Source organism: Temnothorax nylanderi, unplaced genomic scaffold (genome assembly GCF_030848795.1).
Source record: "Temnothorax nylanderi isolate EJ_2023f unplaced genomic scaffold, tnyl_v1.0 TNYL_tig0177_pilon, whole genome shotgun sequence".
Lineage (NCBI taxonomy): Eukaryota > Metazoa > Arthropoda > Insecta > Hymenoptera > Formicidae > Temnothorax > Temnothorax nylanderi.
In genome coordinates this window covers 159,902-176,151 of record NW_027249239.1, presented here as the reverse complement: position 1 = coordinate 176,151, position 16,250 = coordinate 159,902, and the positions used below count along the sequence as shown (strand labels likewise).

Below are 16,250 nucleotides of genomic sequence, written 5' to 3'. Positions count from 1 at the left end.
AGCAATTCCATCGTCGTCGCGATATGGCGGATGGCGGTCCGCTACCATAAGCGCAAAGATCGACATCCACCGGTGCCTACCATCCGCGAGGAGTTGCCCGAGTGTGTGGGCAAACAGGCCCGAGGCACCATCTGCCCACGTAGGTACATACGCGAGCGAGAGTTCGTCTCAGAACACGTGTGATGGGCGAATCAGATGAGGGACATCAACGTGTGTCTACCGCGAAGTGAGCCTTGCACGTGCGATACTATATCTCACGGTTACTTCACGCGCGGACAGATCTCGTCGTATTAGATCGTCATCTACCAGAAAGGTGGATCCGTGATTAGAAAGGAAGAGCGTCATTCTGGCCCCCCCGGGAATTGGGCAACAACCTTTTTGGAAAGTCTCTTAGGAAACCGTGACGACATAACGGAGACTGGGCTTCTTCCTCACCATATGTTGGCTCGTAAATTTCTTTCGCGCTTTCGCCGGTTTCTTCATGTTTTCTTCTCGCAACGCGACAGAAAAACACGAAGTTTTCATGTTTATTCTTAAACGTTATTAGTATTTACATTATTTGTAGTATTAATTCTCCTTGATATATAATTAAAGAGCGAACTCTCATAAAAGTAAATGTATAATTTTGCGCGCAGTTATATTTGGATATTATATCGGAATTTATCGCGTAGCATTTCACATACGGCAACGGTGCTTCGCCATTAGTATTTCGAGACAGTATCCATGACCAGGATGGCGATCACATGGCATAGGAAGCAACATATCATGTTACATTAAGTTATTCAATGACGTTCGCTTTGACAGACGAGCTCCGAGCTTCGCGGCTATCTCCTAGGAAAGACCGAACGGTGCAAAGATATACCACGTGCGCGAGCGTTTCTTTCGTGAAGAAATTCTCTATGTGTGCCACTTTTTTCAACTCGTCGATCGCACGTAACGGCGGTAATCTGTGAAAGACGAGGGTTATGGAAATCTTTATCGACCAGAGGGCCGCGGGTAAGACGTAAGACGGCACCCTTGCAGCTTGAAAGAAAAGTGATACGTCGCTTATCGGGCAACCGTGATATTCTATCTGCCATGATATTAGTTCTGAGAGAGGAACGAGTTTATTGAAAAGCAAACTTTGATAAAGAGACACACTCGGGTTCGGAAACCTACATTGATGACGATAACGAAGGAACGGTTAGATGTTTGAACTCGAAGTAAGAAGGAAAATGCTAATAATAATACAAAATATAAAATAATTGAAATATCAAGACAGATTTGAAAAATAATGTCGACGTTAATTAATTAGATACGAATCAAATGGAAGAATAGGAGATGTATATCTTTGTTATACGTATATATTGCGATTATTACATGTGTTACTCGTTTTCTCTTACTTCCTTGTGAAACATGAAAAACGAGGGCACGCTCGGGTTTCTCAGTTTTGCCGCTCATTGTCATCCGCATCTCAGTGTAACGTGACTAGTTTATGCAAATATAATACGGTAACAACGAGAGTTTGCTCGACACATCGCGTGCCAGTGACCTTGTGCGCGCTAAAGTCTATCATTTATCCACAACTATGACGTGATTTACAAGAGCCGGAGATGATTTACAGGACGATCGCGAGTGTACAAGCAAAGAGGAAAAATGACGGAAACCCTCATGAGTTCGAGAATGTGAAAAATGTACGACGAAGATGTACAGCCAATTATGTATATCATTCACATTCTCCGCTACATTTAAATTCCGACAACGCGCGTAACACATAAATAATATAATATCGTTTTTTAAATATCATTCAACATGCAGAAATATCTAATTATCTAAAGTTGCTTGCATTAAACAATTATACAAAATTGTAACATTTGCAGTTTAAGATTATTTCAAAAATATCTTTAATTCCTAGCGTGAAAATAAACTACAAAGAAGTTTTGTCGTAATATAGAGCGCAGACAGTAGAAACACATCGCTGGTTTAATGTTACACAAAGTGTCTCGCCAAGTAGATTACTTATTACGGGCACCAATGCAGCTCGTATCAATCATCCAGGCCTAAACGAGGCGGGAGCGATTTGCGTAGCTGCGCGATGTAAGCAGCGCGAACACAAGCCACTGGACCGAGGAGAAGGGACCAGTGGCCGAGGAGACGTGCTCTAGCATGACCGAGCACGAGTCTCGAGACTGACGTATCGTGTATGATTCATTGTAATTGTCAACGACCGGGTCTATCCATCCATCCATGGCGCGGCCGTTTGTCCGGCGCGCCGTGCAGCTTGTCTAACAGGACAATGCACGTCCGATGCTCCTCTCTCATCAATACTCGCGTCGCCCTGATGAGCCCGCTCACCCACGCGGGAAAAAAAGCGCGACGGCCTTTTCGATTGACGGGCCTTCCTTCTCCCGGCGCATCATGCCAATTATACTGGCGAATAAACAAGACGGTCAATTTTCGGACCCTAACGAGCCCCGTTTATCTGTCTCTATATTGATTGATGAAGCGCCTAGATTACGAGTGTAATTACCGTAATTGCGACCGCCCGACAATGGGAACACTGTGATAAATAGAAGTCAGATGTGAGATCACGTTAATTGAAATAGGAGAAATGGAGTAGATAGGAATCACTAGCAGTTTAGATGTCGATTACTATGGGAGGTATAATAATTATAATTGCGATTATTATTATTCTCCCTGAGAATGCAATCTCTCTCTCTCTCTCTCTCTCTCTCTCTCTCTCTCTCTCTCTCTCTCTCTGTGCAGGACGAGATATAGAATGTGCTCGATATAACGTGACGATAGAGCTTTGTCCCTTGTCTACGGTGTCGCCAGGAAGCGACTGTCAAGCATTCTGAATGTCTCCTGTCAGAGCAATTGGCACTAATCTCATTTGAGTTTAACTAGTAAGTGTCCTCGTCTTTTATCCCTTTGTCTGCCATGGGAGATAAGTGCCATTCACGGCGCCAGTTTCATTCGCGACATGATCGATCGACGGGATCGGGCAACGAGACCCCGTTCAATGCGCGTACAAAACCACTCTGGTGGGCACGATGATACGCCGTAGGTAGAATAAAGTATCGTGACGTGGCTGGTCCTTGAGTCAATACGAAGCTGAGACCTCTTAATAGTCTGTATTAAAAACTGATTGCATCCCCCGCCATTCAACTTCGCTTGGTTGAGCAAAGTTTGCATCTACATGTATAAACAGCTTTGTGATTGATCGAATAATTTAAGTTATATCGGCTATATAGTAAAAAACGATTTTTCTAGGTTTCTTATTACGCTGTTTTAAATTACAAAAATGCGAGTAGAAGAATTTTTGTACACTGTGTGAATCTTTTCTATCTACAGTGCCAGTGGTAAAATAAATTAGGAAGTATATATGATTTGTTCTATTTATCAAAGAATTGATATTGTGAAAGGCATTTTAAAGCATGAAAATTTTATTTCGACAAGATAATTAACTTTTCGTATTGCATTACTTCTATGTGTAATTTGAATCTTGTTATGACTTGCGTATCGTTTATTTCTTTAGAACTAGAATGTGCTAAGTATTCTTTTGCCTCGTCAACGACAGTTGCGCGATATTTATGCAGCCTTGGCTTGTAACACGTGCCGATAAAACATACGGATTGTTTCGTGTGATTTGTTGCGGTGCGTTTGTGCTCTTTAATTGTCACTTGGCGTGAAATAGGGATCGGCCGGTAAGCGATGTGGAAACGTTCCGACATGCAAAACGAAGTACGTAGCATATGACGGGCGTGCCGTATCTCCCTCGGATCGTGCCAAGCATCGCCCGATCGATCAGAGTCGGCCGGTAAACGATCAAATCGTGACACAGCGAACATTTAGAAATTTTATGGCGCGTCTCATGATACATACTGTCGTAGGACGATCGATATTCGTTCTCCGACCGTTTGTTCATTTCTCTATCGTTTTCATTCTTTCTCTTACAGCGATGACTCATTTTTCATTTGATTGTTCAATGATTTCAGTTGTTATACTAATTCTGCATTGTGCACGATTTTGTGTTATCTTACCTTACTAAATAATTATATTTAAAAAGTAAACCGACTTTAATTTGCTACACAAATCTAATAATTTTGATCTTGCAATTAGCGTTTGCTAAAAGATAGGCTACTTTCTAACATGTGACGAAAAAAAATGTGTCTAAATTAAAATAAAATTACCGAGAAGATCAGGTAAAATTGCATAATTATTTGTAATTTACAATTATTTTCTGATGTTTTACAACTGGATTCAATTGTTATGACAATGTCCTCACGTAGAGCAATCACTGTTAATCCCTTTTCCGTATGGGAATGAGAAAAGAGAGCTCAGCTCTTATCTTCAATTAGTCGAAGTCTAAATAGAGCTAATGGCACAATGCACTTCCCGTTGGCGACGCAGCTTCCACCGGTGCACGGTGCCGCGGCGCGGTACAACGAAGCGCAATTCGCGGCGATGCGCCCCTTCAAAGGGCTTCCCGCGTCCGTTGTTTTCCTTTTGGTACCGCCCTCGGAATCGCGATCGCCGCCGGCATTAATTACCGTCCGGATCGAACCTGCCTGCCATCGCTCATCGTCGTCGGAGTTGTTAATCTTCTCTCCCGATCTCTCGCGCGCGCTCGGCTCGATTTCCCGCGGGGAGAATGACGCGTCGTTATACCGGCGAAATTGCCGGCCGGCTACCGAATTTTGCGTAGCCCATCGACGAAAATTAACCCCCGCCCGGTTAACGGCAATAATTTCGCGGAACTCGGACTGTATCATCGAGCCAACAATTACAGACTGACAAAGTTGCGAGGTAGAACACCGTGCCATAAATATACCATCGGCAAGGATTAAAAGGAAAGAAGAGAAAAAAAAATACTTTTGCGGAGTGCCGTTACACAGAATGGTCCATTGCCAGCGCAGTTATTTGGACTAGATACCGAAACTTTCTTTCTCTCTTCTTGCGCCACGATGTCAAGTGTAATCTTCCCATTATGCAAATGTCGAACCCACCGGGCGACGGCGCGGCGGAGAAAGCCGCGCGTTTCAGCGCCGAATGGGGTGCGGGTCGGCTTGTGAGTCCAAGCGCGCGCGCGCGGCTTTCTCCTTTTTCTGATGAAATACGGTCTTCGACATATTATGGCAGCGCGCACCTATACGTTGTAACGCGCGCGACTTTAAGCCGGGCGGCCTACACAGTGCAGTGACCCTGGGCCGCGCTGCGCTGGACTGCGCTCCGGTGCAACCGAGCGCACCGCCGTGTATCGCGTTGTGTATTCAGTACGGACGAGATTGCATTCGAGGAGGAGAGGCACCCTCTCCGTTTCGTGCCCCGAGACCGCAAAGATTAACGAGCGGTTCGCGGAAAATGGCGGCGTAACCGTTTAAGCGACTCTTTGTCTGTCGCTATTTTACGGCCCGAGCGGACAAGCGCGCGCGACATTGAGCGTGTGCCGATAATGGCGCTCGGCGAAGCGCAAATATTCGATGGCACAGGTGGAAGGTAGCATTGTCTCACGTGTGACGGCCATCGGTTCTGTTACCGCGAAATCTGATAGAAGAGCTTCGCACCACTTCACTTTAACATTAATATCTTATATATATATATCGCAATTATCTTCAGTAAAATGTTTTTAAAAATATATTTTAATTACAGATATTCGTTAATAATTAATTGAAGTAAAAGAGTTAATGTAAATCATGAAGATATATCAAATCACTGGCAAGGTCGACAAACTCTGAATGAAAAGGCACAAATAAGAAGCGACGGTGACGTACCGTGAGAAAGAAAACGAAAGAAAGACTGTTATCCCGTTTGTCGCGGTAACATCTTGTTCAGGAAATGAAAAATTAGGTCACTCGTCCGCCGACGAGTGCATCTCGTGTACAGGAAATTATGAAATAATTCTTGCGTCACGCGAACGGCGTCTTTCGTGTTTGCTGTGTCAGGAAGCAAGAGTTGAGTATTTATCTTGTTATACGGAACGCAAAGAAAAAGTTTGTATATCGTATATGCAAGCGCTTATCTTATACAGATTAAAGCGAAATTTATTGTGAGTGAAATAGGACTTCGTTGATAACGAGCGATGTTAAAGTCGCAACTTTAAAGCGAACATCCGATTACGTTTACTCGCCGTAGCAATAGAATATCATTAAAACGGAGGTTCTGCACAGAAATGTGTACCGTTAATGAAAAATAATTGAATAACGAATGAGCCCGTAAATTAATTTCATTACTCCGATACCTGGAAAAACAACATGCCAGATGTTCCAATTAGCTTAAGTTGGTTCCTACGTTGTTCCTTCATGTTGTTGCAAATAAGCCTGGTTGGTAATTCAATTATTCGTTAATTAAGCAAAAGTTAGAGCAATCCTGTTCGGCGGTACCGGGACGAGATTGATCCAGTTTTCCGGTGTTGAAAGCGCACGTGAGAGAGAAAAACGGAAGAAAAAGAGAGAGGTACATTATAGCATTATATGCAGCGTTTCATTGCCGATCGTAGGAAAATTTAATAGCGCTTAATCCAGTTATTTATGTATTAATAATTATGGCTAGAATGTGAAACCTAGAATGCAAACCGGCTCATAATGAATATCTAATCTAAGTCGATGTCTTGAGACGATATCTGACGCTATTTCTACGGTCCCTCTCTCTTTCTATGGCCTCTCGCTATTTCTATAGTACGTCCCTCTCTCTTTCTCTCTCATCCTCTTTCTATCGGCGACGTGAAACAAGATGCGTGAAAAAAGAAATAATTAAACGGGGCATCATTATGGCGAACTGTCGTGCGGTCTCACCGCAGGCACCGCATAGACTGGAAAAATGGCTGCTTGATTGACAGAATTAGATGAGCGTCGACCGCACGCTATAATTTAATTCAATGTTTGCTGATCCGGTTCCTTTAACAGCGAGAAGCGTTACAGAGAAGTCGCCGTGTCGTCCAGTCAGACACCAATTAATATGTGGTAATTCATTAATGCGTCATCGAAATATTCCTCTTTACCGTACCATTGTCTTACATATATATTTTTTTATATACTATGTTATTATATAAATTCTCATATAAGACGCGCGCAATAAATATAAAAGTTCAATGGCAATAATAGTCGTTGAATCTACAGATCGATATTTTAAACATATTTTTAGTAAAATAGGATTCACTGCTTTTTGGGACAGAAAAAATAAACAGTTACTTGATATTTTTAAGTCATTTAATGAAGAAAAAGAAAAGAATTATTTAAAAAATGTAATTCCACTTTTAATTCTACTATCTAAAGCTGACAAGTCCTTGAGATGTCTGCATGCTTTCGTGCAATATCGTGCCACACAATATTTGCTGTCATGACACATATGAAAGTAAGGGCGAAAAGTGAAACGACGTTGCGGTATCTCGACGCGACAGCGAATACGAATAGTACGACCATATCGGGACCGCAATTTGCCACGACACTTAATATCGAGCGGGCCTTAAATCCGACTGTCATTCACGCGTCGCGTCAACAGCTCCATCGATTCATGATGGAGCAATCCGCCATCTTTGGACCGTGAATCATTGAATAATTCATAATTTACGGGAGGAGGAAGGGACTCGTTAAAGCCGTGGGTATCTTCGGTTCTCCCCGTTCGGCTCATTCTCGTACAAACGAGAGAAAGAGAGAGAGAGAGAGAGAGAGAGAGAGAGAGAGAGAGAGAGAGAGAGAGAGAGAGAGAGAGAGAGAGAGAGAGAGAGAGAGAGAGAGAGAGAGAGAGAGAGAGAGAGAGAGAGACAAAGGAAGAAAACGAAAAAAAAGATCCTCGCTTCGATGCGACACACAAAGGTACACCCGCTCCGAAGTAAACGTCGTCGTGACGCTCGAAGTCGTCTGACGGGTTTGCGCCGGTACCGGATGCCTCTATCTCACGTTTTCGTTAGGCAATTCGAGGACACACGTGAATCAAATTACGGTCATCCGTCTTTCGCTCTGGCGAGCATCCTTCGCACGTTGCCTGGATGTCCCGTCAGGACAATTCGCGTGGACAGTATTGTTTTTTAGAGTCGTGAGATCATGCATTTACGCGCGTTTCTGCGAGCCTTCATCTCAGTCATCTCGCAGCAAATGGATTGGAGTGATGGTATTTCTATTTTTATATGGATTGTCTTATTACAAATATTATATTGCTATATACATAAATTTTTATTTATTATTGTGAGTACGTGCTTATCTTTCGAAGGAAAGAAAATACTAAAATCCGTTTCATTTCAATTATAAATTGCTTCGCAACAAAATCAACAGCCAATATGATAGGCAGCTGGATATATATCGCCAAATAAAATCTGCATATATATCAATTACGTTTATATATACCCTGTAATTTTCATGCATGCGCTATGCTTTAATCTATAATGAGAATCTCTTATTTCGATCAAGACTTGATGCTGAAAAATATCGGCTCGCCGAATCTGCGACGCGATATTAATTGAAACATTAGGATTTCGCGACGAGCAGGAGTAGAAGTTTGCGACCGTCGTAAAGCTCGTCGTAAAGTTCGTCTTTTTCTTTGGGGCCAAGGGTCTATGTTCCTTGAACCTACATTCTGTTGCGAAGTTATCGGTTCGATCTTAGTTTTCCAGCCGTGTCAGTTCTCGACTCTGGCGGACGATCTGATAGAATCTTACTCTATTTGCTGTCCTCGTGCCGCATAGATGCCGTACAATTTGACTTCTTTTAGGTTGCAATAAGATCTCATAGAAACTAGTCACACTATGATCCAAAATAGGTAGCTCGATTTTTCTTTAAAGAAAAATCAATCAAAAATGAGATTTTCGCAAATCAAGTTTCACTGTTTCAGGGATAAGATATATTTTAAGAAGCTACTTGAAAAAATAAACTTTGAATTAATCAGAAAATATGCTTACAATTTGATTTATTTTATTATTACTCTGTAAATGTAACAAAAATACTGTAATTATTTTTCTATTTCTCCAATATTAGTGATTAATCATCCTAAACCGGTGAATGGTAATGGAATTTTGATATTAACTGCATGCTTTCTGCTGTGTCAATAAACCCTTTTTCGAGACGGTCAAATTCTACATAATGTCCTTGCCAGTCATAAACCTCCCATTTCAGTTTGGCATTAACGAGGTCCCTCCTTTACGTCATAATGCACGCATTCAATAAACTCTCGTACCCTGCGTCTCATATTCAAGACTTGATTCATTCTACATACACGACTACTGTCAGAAAACACAATGATGAAATAACGAATAATTTCGCAATAATTGATTATTTCGTTTTTCGTATAAAAAATAAAAATGGAAGGACTAAGAATTTAATATAACGAAATTTATATATATAATTATGTGATATAGATATAATAAAGATAAAATAAAGATAAAATTTAATTCTTATAAAATTTCTCATTTAAAATGAAGTGAAGTATTATTAGATAATTCTAAATTTAAAAAATTCAATTCTAATTTCATTTCATGATGTATTATAATATTGAATAAAGATTGATGAAATGGGATTCAGGAAATATTTTTCGCACTTTCGCTGTGCCAAGCAATTTGAAGAAGTTAATGGGATCGGCGGGACGGTGGCAGGTTTCTGGCAGGAGAATGCGTCACTCTTTCCGCAGGAGTGATGTCCTGGCAAGCAATCGGGAACTCCCTCTGCATTTTGACGAGCCCCAATCCTGAGAAACGAGTATGCATCCCAACGAGTATGAGTGAGAGAGAGAGAGAGAGAGAGAGAGAGAGAGAAAATAGATCCTGCAACTTCGTTGAAACATTACTCGTGCTCTCTGCGGAAAGCCGAATTTATTTCAGGGCGAAAGTGAATCGTAGCGAGCGGCTGCGGTTACGTTGAAATATTATCCCCGGTTGCTGGTATTGCGCGTATGGTCACTCGTAAAAAGCAGCAGTAAAATGCATCGATTCATCCATAATGTGCAGAATAAGATTCTACTTTATCTCTTCGAGATAAGTTCAAGATATTTTCATAACTTTTTCACAGGGATCTCTTTAAAGAAGACAAATGCCCAATTCATAATTATATATCAAAATTTAATGCGTTTATATTATCGAGCATCTTTCTTTTAATTTTTATGCTATTTCGATTCAATGGCGGGTGATTAGAAAAATCGCGAAGTATAATGAATAAATATGAGGTCAGGGTGTTTGTAAATGCAACGGACATTTGATTCCGAGAAAATCTGCCGAGTCTTATCGGCCACACGATTGCGCTATCGTGTCGGCTTTCCAGGACAATCGGGTCTTCTATTTTCCCCGACGGGGGAGGAATCAGGTGCGAGCCCTGCGAGTGTAATCTCGGTAGTCGTAGATAGGCCGGGTTCGCGCGCACAGGTCGGCGTTATAAAACGACGGAAATTTATTGGGCCAGCTAACACAAGCGTGCACACGCGGGTCCGGTAGTGAATGGCGGCGGCTGCGGCGACGGCGGCGATCTTCGGGATCTGGTGGGACCTGGCGGCGGGGTACTCATCGTTCTTGTCGTTTTTTTTTCTTCGTGGGCCCCGTCGGGCCTTGCAGGACCTGTACGAGGACTGGTCCGCGATCTACCGTAACCGCATTCCACCTTACCTCACCTTGCCCCTCGCACGATCCTCTCAGCCTCCCTTTTGCCTCACTGACTGCCTTCCCTCTCTTCCTCCTCCCGCTCCTTGTCCCTTTTTCCCCTCATTCCTTCTCACTCCTCTTCGCCGCTTTTATTCAGCCTTTCTCTCCTCCTCGTCGTTTCCTCTCTTTGTTCCTCTACTAGTTCTTCATCTTTTCTTAGTGAAGTTTTTTCGATTCCTTATTCAAATTGTTCAACTATTCAAATTATTACTTCAATTTTTAACTTGTTGTTTCAACTATTACAAAGATTAATTGTATATTAATAAATTTTTCCATTTATATCAGTGAACTACATTTTTTATAATCTTTCTAATTTCTAATGTTGAATAACAAGATCGAATTTTAAAACATATGGATAACAAGTGGCATATTTTTTCATTGCTAAAGTTTACATGCCAAAACTTGCAGTATTCTAACTATCACGTTCTTATACAAACATTAACGATAACCAGTATTTCTTATATATGATACATCATAAATCATGAAGAGACATAATCTCCGAGCTTATTTACTTTTCGAGTATATAAATATTATTTAGAAAAACGACGTTTCTCTCTTTTTTCAACTCTTTTCTTTATCGTTTCGTCTTCTCTCTTTTTCTCTCTCTCCCTGACGAACGTGGCGAACAAAAGGGGGCTCAGGTTCCGAAACACGTATCCGGCGGGCCTCGCGCGCGAACTTGTTTTGCTCGCGATTACACGGAGTCCCCAACCTGCCGCGGGTCTGTGTTTACCCGGCCGCGAAACCCCGGGTCTGTGAATACGTGCTTACGCCATCCGTCAGGGGCCCCGTGGGCACGACGGGGCAGAGCGAGGCAAAGGGAAGGGAAGAGAGATAAACGGGCCCCGTTGGTATTCGAATACGAGCGTTACGTGACGACCGGGTTCCCACTTCCCTGCAGGTTCGTTCTCCGGAGATTCCGGGTTTTTGTCGAGAAGATCGACCGGACGATCTCTCTCCCGTACCGCGGGCCTTACAACGCTGGTACGTGTCGTAATTAGAGGCCCTGATAGATCGTGTCTGTCGATCGTCGACCGTCGGTCGCGCCACGGCGTATACGCGTGTCGACGTATACAATTAGCACGGCATGACGACAGAGAGATGCATTCGGGGTTGACGTAATGATGAGTAATCGTTTACGACGATTACATTCCCAATTATTATTGCAGCGAGTTTCTTCCTGTGTAACAATTATGTTACTCGTTAAGATCATCACGTAATACATCATCTCGTGCGTCACGGTGTTCCACCTTATATCCACTTCGATCCGAGATACCATCGCCGATTTATCATCGGCACAGATCAATGCTCGCGCTCGCACAGCATATTATTCACGGCCTCCGTGTGCCGAATTCGCGAAAGAGCGAATCATATATGAAGTCTTTTTAAGATTCTAATCAGTTAAAGAGAGATGTAATCTAAGTTTATCACGAAGATTAATATTCATAATATATCACGTTTGCATCACCACTTTGCATTACTGTTATTCCAGATTTGTAAAGTTCACGAATCTTATTTTTACACACGTAGACTTATTTTTGACTTTCTAGAAATAATTCGACTTAGACGAGGCTAATAAAGAAATACAATTTCATCTCAGAACGGATCGATTCTTGCGTACTGTATATAGCGCAATCTAAAATTATTATCTATATTCTTAAGAAGGCCAATCGAATCTTTTTGATTTATTTTCAAAATCAATAGTCGCTCGCAACGCAATCAACGTCGGCTGATCCAAATTCGCGAGAAGTGCAGCATACGGGGAAGTCCAGAACTAATCCTAGGCACTCTCGACAAAGGGGCTAATCCAAGTCCGGTTTACTCTCTCTCTCTCTCTCTCTCTCTCTCTCTCTCTCTCTTTCTCTCAGAGAGTGAGAGAGAGGCAACCATGAATTACGCGCTTTCTTGATATCTTGGTTTGAGCCCCGGCCTGCGAGGGGGCCGGAGCAACCGGTAAGCCGTCTGTCGGTCCCTCTGAAGGGCCGCGCGAGCGGCCCTTCGGGGCACTTTGCACAGCCGAGGCTCATCGGCTACAGCGGACCTCCCACGGGCCGACCGGCTCTTCACCATCGAGAATCTGCCTGCTCCTCTCCCTCGTCCTCCTCCTCTTAGCCTTCTTCTTCTTCATCTTCTCCTCCTCCCTCCTCTTCGTCGTTTCTTCTTGCCCATCTCTGTGTTTCTTCTCTCCCTCTCTCTCACTCTCTTTCTCTCTCGCTGTCCTCCTTCGGCTTGTCTCGCGCCGGTCTCTCGATTCGTCGAACCGCTCGCTTCGTGCCATCCGATCAACGACGATTCCACGCTTTCGCTAGCGGTGGAGTCGAGAGAGTCGAACGAGAGTCGAGAGAGATCCGCCGGATGTTGCGAAACCTCAGCGTGATTCTCCGCGCAGACGAATCCGGACAGTTGAAAGTGCACACCGGATTCGGATAGACGTTAATGGAAAATAAGATGAAAGAGAATGTAGCGAGGAGCTGGATGAAAAAATAAATAGAACCTTTTTCTCGTGTTTCTTTTCCAGGTATTCTTAATGGTGGGCCCCACAACCCATTTTTTGTCCGTACATTCTTCGATTGATTCGGAGTCGATTTCTTTTTCGAGAAGCAATTTTCAATATTAAATATTTTGATGACCAATAGCTTGCAATCCATATAAACTAGAAATTTATTAAATTTTTAGAACCCCACCTCGCAACAGAGAACACCGAGCAAAATTCCGCGTTTATTTCTTACAAACAAATTCTACCTCACGTTGAAGTTGAGTGCATTGAAGCGGTTCTATCATTACTTGTCGGGCCTCATACGTCGCTGCCAAGCTACTATTGTAATTAGCTCGTGCCGGCCGCGGTTATAGTGGATCGTGCTGATTTGTGAGAAACGATTGCGAATAGCTCGAAGCCTATTATTGCGAGAGATCGGGATGCGTGCGCGCGCGGAGCCGCGGCCGGTGCTTACTCAGGTGTGCGACTATTAGGTACGAACACGGCCATGCCTACCCGCTCATATTTCTATTCTCATGACCGAGCAACCTGTGCAGCCGGCCTTGACTCGTAACTCGCTCTCTTCTGGCGTCTGTAAAAAATCTCCGCGGAGTCCGGCCCTCTTTTACTAACAGCCGTGACGCGCTTAATGCCGCTCGCCGCGCATTTATCGAGACGAGAGCTCGGCTCTCTCTCTCTCTCTCTCTCTCTCTCTCTCTCTCTCTCTCTCTCTCTCTCTCTCTCTCTCTCTCTCTCTCTCTCTCTCTCTGCAAACGCGCTTCGAAATGCATCCGAGCATATTCTCCACCCAACGTACAATACAAAACTGCTAGTTGTTTTTTTTCCAATTGAAATGTTTGTTAATATTTCATTTTTACTCGTTTCATTGCGCGCGAGAATGAAAATGTCAGTCTCACTGTTGCTACGTTTCTAATATTGACTTGTTTTAATTGTAAAAAATGCGGACCGACTGTAATGAAGGTCTTTCTTTCAATGTAAAAATAATATTCATATATAAAGAGTTACTTTTTTTAACGAAAATGTTAACAGAATCATTAATCTTGGTGCTCAGTTAAAACAAAATCGACATTTTTATCAATAATTGCTTGAAAATGGCAAAAAGTAACGCTTGCACGAAGACGATAATTTTTTTTAGAGGAATCTGTACGCTGAAACAGAGCTTCGGCTCCAATCTCGATTATTCGCGCGCGCGATGAGATTGCAGAACATCACGGAGGAAGGTCGATCCCCCGCTCGTCCGCGCAGAAGGTTGTACCGGCTATGTAGTTATGTGCATCGGCTTCCGAGGTTACAGACGGTTAGTAAGAAATACTCCACGGACGATTGTATCGAATCGGACTGCAGCTTGGCAGAACACTGGCGAGTCTCTCTCGCTCGCGGCCCGCACGTACACGCATCGCTCTGTTTATACACTATGGCATAAATGCCCGGAGCAGTCGTGCGATATTACTACCTTGCTTCGTAATGAACCGTTAGCGTAACTCTTAATACCGAAGTATTCCAGAAGCCATTTGGAGCGTGGACGCCGAAGAATTGAAAGAGTACAGCGCTCGCTTCGAAATTTTTACAAAATTTTTTGAGGAAGTCGTGTGAAAGACATATCAATTTTTGTAAGTTAGAATCGTAAAATTTTATTTTTTGAAAATAAATTAAATATATAATTCTTACAATTAGTTTATATAGATTTAATAATCTTAATAAATTGAAATTGTAAAATATCTCAAGTTGTTTATACAAACACAAGTTTTAATAAATCGCGATGATAAAATTGTAATTTGACTTTGAGATTATATAATTACAAGTTCATTAGCTGTTAGTTAGTTTCCTAGACGGAGCTTTACGAAGCAAATCGCATTCCGCAGAATAGCCTTTCCATCATAGCGTCAGAGGGCAAATCGAGCATGCGAATCGAGCGTAAACGTTATTGGATGCGGCGAGCTCGTAGGGAACGAAGTTCTAATGGGGAATACGGACCCTATCGCGTGTTCGGACTGACGGTGATTAACCCTTCGCGGTATTGTGCGAAACAAAAGGCGAACAACGGGAGAAAACACAAGAAGCACGCGATAATGAAAGCACTTCATATAGCGCTGCGAGACGTATATGCGCTATGCGTTGTCAAGCCGAAAGATTGATTTTAAAAAAGTCATGCAATTAAGGATCTCTCTGAATAACGGAACTAATTGTCCGTGAGCGCGGAGGTGTTTACGGGATTTCATTGTTCGACGATCACGTCGCCGATAAAAACACGAATCAAACGTTATGACTCATCCGTCATTCAATTCACATGTTTCACGTGTGTGTGTGTGTGTGTGTCAGGATACAGTGAGTCTGCACGATTTTGTGCCACTCTTTATAAAGGAAATTTTCGATAAAAGCACCAGTATATTTCAAGCTTCCTTCTAAATCTAACATTATTTAGAAATATAAAATATCATACACGAAAAAATTAGAGTCAAGAAATTAATAAATAATAAATATAATGACCATAATTATACGTGCGTTTGTTAATTAATAATAAATCGCTTTAAACATAATTTTGTCAAATTAGAGAAAAAATGCCATACTTTATTGATACAGATTATAATTCAACTACTTATTCTAATTTATTTACGGTATTTTTTCAAATAAAACTGTTATTTTATAATTAATGTGCACTATGGGATTATTGCCCCCTCTCTAGACATGCAATTGAAAACGTTAGGAAGGACCTCGTTGTCGGAGATTAAAGCCCCGGCTTCGTCGCGGAAGAAACCGTTTCTGAAAACAACCGGAAACGTCGAATCAAGCGTGCCCCTCGAGCGCGGGTGGCATGAGTTAGGTTTTTTACTGATTTCATGCCCGGGCCCTGCGTGCGCTGCGGTGCAAGAAACCGTGAATGGAACATGTTTACAGTTAAGATATGTCAGCGGCGTGATATCCGGCCGCCACATACGACCGGCAAAAAAGTATATTACGGAGATGAAATGCCGTATTATAGAATGGCTGTAAAGAAAAAAGGATGCGGTCGTGAGCGCCTCTTAAATTCGAGAGGCGCGAGAGCAGTCTTTTTCTATCTGATTAGTAAACCCTTCCTTGTCTCATGATAATAAATCTTTCTCTTTCTTTTTTTGTAGAGAATTTCTTTTTTAGAAAGTATTTGTATATGTTTACAAG

At 42.4% G+C, this 16,250-nt stretch overlaps 1 protein-coding gene across 1 annotated transcript in view; it reads left to right on the top strand.

Annotated features, from left to right (window-relative positions):
* The window catches only part of Gukh (NHS actin remodeling regulator GUK-holder), a 79,326-nt gene that overhangs the window by 41,457 nt on the left and 21,619 nt on the right, over positions 1-16,250 (top strand). The window lies entirely within an intron of this gene.